Source organism: Austrofundulus limnaeus, unplaced genomic scaffold, assembly GCF_001266775.1.
Source record: "Austrofundulus limnaeus strain Quisiro unplaced genomic scaffold, Austrofundulus_limnaeus-1.0 Scaffold196, whole genome shotgun sequence".
In the NCBI taxonomy this organism is placed as follows: domain Eukaryota; kingdom Metazoa; phylum Chordata; class Actinopteri; order Cyprinodontiformes; family Rivulidae; genus Austrofundulus; species Austrofundulus limnaeus.
The window spans coordinates 278,075-284,508 of NW_013952598.1; the positions used below are offsets into that span (position 1 = coordinate 278,075).

The 6,434-nt window shown below is 40.2% G+C and overlaps 1 protein-coding gene across 1 annotated transcript in view; it reads right to left on the minus strand.

Annotated features, from left to right (window-relative positions):
- The window catches only part of nin (ninein (GSK3B interacting protein)), a gene marked incomplete at both ends in the record, with an annotated part of 62,911 nt that overhangs the window by 26,244 nt on the left and 30,233 nt on the right, over positions 1-6,434 (minus strand).

The window sequence follows — 6,434 nt, forward strand, 5'->3', positions numbered from 1 at the left end:
GAATCTGAATGTGCAGAATTTGAAATTGAATGCATTGGTTTGAAAATGAATTTTACTAAACTGAAACTGAATTTAAAGTATTTTTATCTGAATTAATTTGCTTTCAAACTGCATTTTGGTTTATTAAAAACTCAGTTTGTCTACTTTCACTTTCAGTTCTGAAATTCAGATTTTTGTGTCACATCCTGGTCCTTGAGAAAGCCAGCCAGAGTAATAATCAAACACAGATCCACGGATTTATGTTTCACTTTGGTGAAGTTTCCCTTCTGTATGTAACAGAGTTGATGCAATCCACTGTAAAAGTGACAAAAACAAGGTTATTTTATTGCGGTAGTCAAACTGAATTTTTAATAAACCAAAATACAGTTTCAAAGCAAATTAATTCAGATACAAAACTTTAAATTCAGTTTCAATTTAGTAAAATTCATTTTCAAACCAATGCATTCAATTTCAAATTATGCACATTCAGATTCAATCTGAGAAATTCTAATTCATTTCCTGCTGGCACAAGATTTATCCCATAGAGATTGGAATCACGTAGTGTTGCTAGTAATTGTAAGATCACTTGTTTGCCCACAGTTATTGGTTTTCAGTGGGTGATGGGGGAAGTCTGATTTTTGCTGACAGCTTTAAGTTTTGAAAATTTTAGCTTCAGTGAATATTTTAGTCTTTGATCACTGCTTGAAATTCTGGATCTATTTTTTTTACTGCTCTGGAATATGGACGTCTGTTTTGCCTTGGATCTTGAAAGATTGATGCCAATAAAGAAACTTTAATTGCAACTTGGATTTGTGTTGTTGTTTTTTTTAACAATGGGTGTTTCAATGTTAATTTCCCTTATTCAGCTGCTCGGCGACAGTTGTAGCAATCTGCCTCTGTAGTAAAATTCTTTTCTCTGCCCTCACACAAAGATTTTAATATTAGCTCTATATATTAAGTTAGCTACATGAGTACAGAATACTCTATTTTAGGGCACTAGATTTTTTTGTTATTATGGGTTTTTTTTCTGGTCTTGGTCTCGACTTGGTCCTGGACCTAAAAAGTCTTGATCTTGTTTCAGTCTTGAGACAATAGCTGCGTTTCCATTGACCATGAAAATGCGCAAATGAGAATTTCAAAAATAAATTTGCTCAATGGAAACACGTCATTACGTTTTTCAACAAAATGTTGTTGCGCTAGGATGAGGTGGTATTTTGGCGATCCATTCGGTGTTTTTCGCAAAATTGCAATGGAAACACTTTTTTCGCATCACGGGAGTCACGTGATCAACAACCGGCTGTTTCTACTGGCAAAAAAGACGATGACGAAGAAGATAACAGGAAGTAGAAATAGTAGTAATATCACAGAAGTAGTATAAAATAGTAAACTCACAGACTACAGTTTCCCAAAAACACAGCATACGTAGCCGCTCCCAAGTAGGGACTTGTCTCTGGAAAGCCTCGATAAAAGACGCCGACGTCTCCTCTGATGATGAGCGCTAGTGTCGTGGTAGCAACATGCTATGTGTTTACATCCATCACCACCATGTTTGTAATGACTTATCACGAGAACAAACGTATTCACGCGTGACTTTAATAGCATTTCTTAATGGAAACACCACAGTTGCGAAACTGTGTTTTTTCAACATTAACAGAATATCGACAAAGTTTTGCGCACATTTGCAATGGAAATGCAGCTAATGTGGTCTTGTTCTTGACTTGGTCTCAGGTTAGGTGGTCTTGACTACAACACTACAGACAATGATGAAACAGAATGTTGTGTGCGTCAACATTTTTGGACTGTCAGAAATAAAAAGACATTTTTGAGCTGTTATAGGACCGGAAGGCTGATTTGGAGCCAGTCACAAATAGAAGCCATGCCATATTTTCTATGGAATAGCTTCTTACAACCCTGCATTTTATTGCATCTGAATTATTTGCCTCATACACCAAGACCTCCAACTCCATGGCTTCGAACTACATATTTGTTTTACGGCTACTCTGCTCTCCAAACTCTCCATGGTAACAGCCAGTAGAACGTGTAAAATTCTCATTTCAATAGAGCAGTCTACACCAGGGCTTCTTAACCTTTTTGACCTCGGGACCCAATTTGTTGAACATAAAGTGGCACGAGGCCCAGTCAGAAATTACCAATGTATGGACCAAAATGATTATTATTCTAAATCTTGGTTTAAAATAATTATTCTATATTTTGGTTTAATTTTCATTGTATTTACATTATAACTAAATTAACAAACAATAACAAAAATAGACAATTCAACAAATAAAATTGTGGGCATAAAATAATTAAATTAAAAATGTTTAAATGTTTCAAATACAAAAAAACTAAAAATAAATTTGATAAAGTACAAGTGAAAATAAAGCCTTTTAAACTTTCGCAACCAGAAGCTGCTCTTCATATTAGTGACTAACAATAACAGTAACAGCTTTTTGACATGTTTAAAGTTTCTTTATAAAAATTATTATTTGTAGTTTATTTTTTAATATTTTAATGTATTTTAAAGAGTGCAAATTAAAATATAGTTGTATCTGCATCTGTATTTGATCATGTTTTGAACTTTTAAAATACTGCATGACAGAACCAGAAGCTGCTCTTCATATTAGTGACAAACTTTGGTGTTTTTTGATGGGTTACTTTCATTTTTGGTTCTACTTTTAATTTAAAGTAGGTTTCCATTTTTGGCAGGTTTCTAAGGTTCTTCTACATATTAAAAAAGTTGTTAAACATCTGAGTGGTGCACTACCACTACTAGTGGTGAGAAAGTGTATTGCGCCTTATTCAAAATCAATAAGGTCCCACGGCCCTCGGCGGCCCAAAGTTAAAAACTGTTGTTCTTTTGAGGCCCTCAAGGTGGCGCTCGCGGCCCAGTTAAGAATCTATGGTCTACACATCATTTGTACAGCAATCTTAGTAGATCACCATATCTATCATATCAAACATTATATTTTTTAGTTTGCCCATGTAATTTAGACCTCATTATTTGGGATCTTAGTAGATCAGTCCTTAGGTTTTGAGTCACCAAGTAGTTTCCAACAGTGAGATAGTGGCTCATACGTCGATTAGACCTGACCAACATGGTAATATAAAAGGATCAAAGCAGCTATGACCTTTGGCTGAGAACAGACACACAAACAGGAACATCAACAAAAGCCTTACATGGGGAACACAAGGAGTGTTTCTAACACCAAACCACTACAGCCATGAGGGGGTAGGCAGAGGCCTCTGCAGGTTCTAGTTTACCTCCGAGCCAGAGTTGTTCTGTTTAAAGCCTCTGACTGGTCCTTCAGCTCTGCGATAGCTCTGCGCAGTTTGGTGTTCTGCTCTTCAAACTCCTCGCAGCAGACCTGTGCCTGGTGCAGAAACGCCTCGTCTGAGGGGCTCCCTGCTCGTTTCAGGTCTGAGCCTGGAAACTGGCTCCACAGCTGGAACAGCTGAGAGTTTCCTGCTCTGATCTCATCCACAGGTGAGACCCGCCCATCCTGGAAGTGGTGGGAAACATCAAACAGCTTCTTCTTCAGCAGGCTGATTTGGTCCTTTAGATTGGCATTTTCACACATGCAGTCGTCAAATCTGAACTGAAGATCTGTCAGTTTGAAGCTGTTCCTCTCCACCTCGTTGACGTGGTCCAATAAAACAAGCATCTGAACTTTCAGGTTGTAGTTCTCCTCCAAAGCTTGACGGCTGGTTTCAAGCTGCTGGTTCCGGTGTGCCAGCAGCTTCTCCAGTAGTTCTGTTTTCTGCTGAAGCAAAGAGATCTTCTGATGAAGGAGAAGGTTCTCCTCTGTGGCAGTGGAACACACAGACTGAAGCTTTAGGATGATGGACTCTTGGTTCTCTTCATCCAAACGTTCAAAGCAATCATGTCCACATTCAAGGTGTGAATCTAAAACAAGTTCAGCGTCCTGTCTGTAAGAGTTCTTGGGTAAAGACTTTCCTGTCTCTAAATGTTCTTCAGGATCACCGGTCTCCTCCAGTGCTGATGGAAAAACCACATGATGGACTTCCTCCTCACAGTCCTGAGGTCTATTCTCCTGAAGTGAGGCAGTCTCACAGTGCACCTCATATCTGGTTTTAATGTTTAAATGACTTCTGGTGGGTTCTGAGATGCTGGAGGTCCATGCACAGCCTTCATCGTGGAATACACCTGGTTCGGTTCTTGGATCAAGAACACTGCAGTTCTCCAGCTGCTGATACAGAATCTCTTCTGTTGGACCCTCCTGGTCTTGCTTTACAGCATCTTCTACCCAAATCCTGACTCCTTCACCCTGATTAGTGTCAAAGTCATCTTCACTACGGTTTGGCTCAGGACCTTCATCTGATTCATGAGTCACCTTTGAGACGACATCATCGACATCATCTTCATCTAAAGAAGTTTCTTCATCAGATAAATCTTTGTTTTTCGTGTCATTTGATTCCTTCACATCTTTGCCCCTAACATTCTCTACAAAAACCAGAAACTGTTTCAGTTCCATCTTCAACTTGAGCATTTGGATTTTCAGATCTGTTTCCAGCATCACATCGTCAGTGTCTGGATCTCGTCCTGACCTGTTCTGAAGAACGGACACATGTTCCTGTAGCTCGTCCTTCTTGAGCTCAAACTCCAGTGCAGCTTGTTTAAGAAGCACCTGCAGCTCTTCCACCTTCATCTTCAGGTCAGCGACAGTTGTTATGGGTCCGATCCTCCAGCCGGCCCACCTCTCAGGGACTGAAGGGGTTTTTGCCTCCAGTGGCGAGGAGGAGGTGAGAAGTTCTGCCTTCTCCACAGTTTGATCCAACAGGAGCTGAAGGTGACGTGCTCGGCTCTCGGACTGAGCGAGGAGCTCGTGTTTCTCCTGGAGTTTCAGATGGAGGTGGTTCAGCTGCATGCTGAGCTCGATCTCTTTCCTCTGGGCCTCGCTCATCATCTCATCCACTTCAGTCATCAGCTGCTTGTTCTCCATCTTCAGCGCTTCTGTTTCTTCACTGTGGATGTGTTCCAGCTCCTGTCGTTCTGTTTCCCACTCTTCGTATGATCTCTCTCTTTCCTGCTCCACCCTCTCCACAGCTCGTCTCTGTTCCTCCACAGCTTTTTGCAGCTCTGCTTCCCAGTGGAGCTTCTGCACAGCGAGGCTTTGAGACAGAGCCGTCAGCCTGCTCTGGTAGTCCTCTTCGATCTTTGAGACCTCAGCTTGAAAACGTTTCGCAGCAGACTCCTGGTCGTCTGCGAGGCGATCTTCCACCTCTCTGATTCTCTGGGTGAAGCAGAGCTCAACTTCTTTCCTGTACATGATCATTCAACAAGTCTGTCAGCCTTTTTGTTTTACTGTATTTTTGATCAAGAAGGGCGATTTATCAAATGTACCACCTGCATCAAGCATTGTTCCACATTTGATGTCTAATGGCTAATATTCCAACCATCAAATACTGTATAATAACTGTTTACTCATCTGCATTTACTTCACTGGGTGTTTGGTTTCTTCCACACACTTCTGGTCAAATTGATACCTTTTATTTAAAGAAAGTTAGTTCCAGAGTTTTATTTACATTTTAAACAAGGCCCCATCTTCTTATTACAAGAGTTGTAGACAACTCAGTTCTTGTCCAGTTTCTTTGCTTTATTTTTATCTGGACTAAATATCTGTGTTACAGAGCTCTGTTTGAAAGTATCACAAGTATATTGTGTATTTCAACAACACCCAAACATAATAGCATTAGGTCATATCAGCCAGTGCAACTATAATATTTAATAAGTTTAAACTGTCATTTTGGAAAATATTTACAGGGGTTAAACCTATGCTGTTTAGGGATGGGTACCGAATTCGATACTTTTTTAAGTACAGACCGAATTCTGTCGGTCCTACAGAGTATCTATTCACGTAACATCAAACGGTACCATGTTTTGGTACCTAAACGCATCACTGCGACTGTATTGGTGTAAGAGTGGTGAGTTTTCCATGCTTGTCCTGAACGCAGCATCGCGCAAGAGCGTAATGATGTCAGCAGCCGCTGCTTCAGTAAACAGAGCTCAGTCTGAACGTAGCTTGAAAGCCTCGCAGCTCGGAGTAAAACTCACCGAACAGATCACCTCTGAATTATGTGGTGATTAATTTTCTTGTGAGCACGACGTTCGCTTGCTCAAAGTAAATAAAGTACTGCCACTTTCTTTATTTCATCCTTCATTAAACAGAGACCGGCAGAGGAAAACAACAGAGGCTCTTCCTGACAGTCTGAAGTCGTCTGACCTGAAAGAGCACAAGCAGCTAACTAAAGTGTTGGACGCAGTGTTGCCAGGTGGGAAATGTTGAATTATCGTATCAGCAGCTCAAAATTATCGTATTTTGAGGAAAATTATCGTACACACCCAAGTTACATTCTAGAAAGGCTCAAATTTATAAATACATCCTGCTCAGCTCACAATGTGCTCTAAATTCAACAAACGCACATTCTTTTGTTTG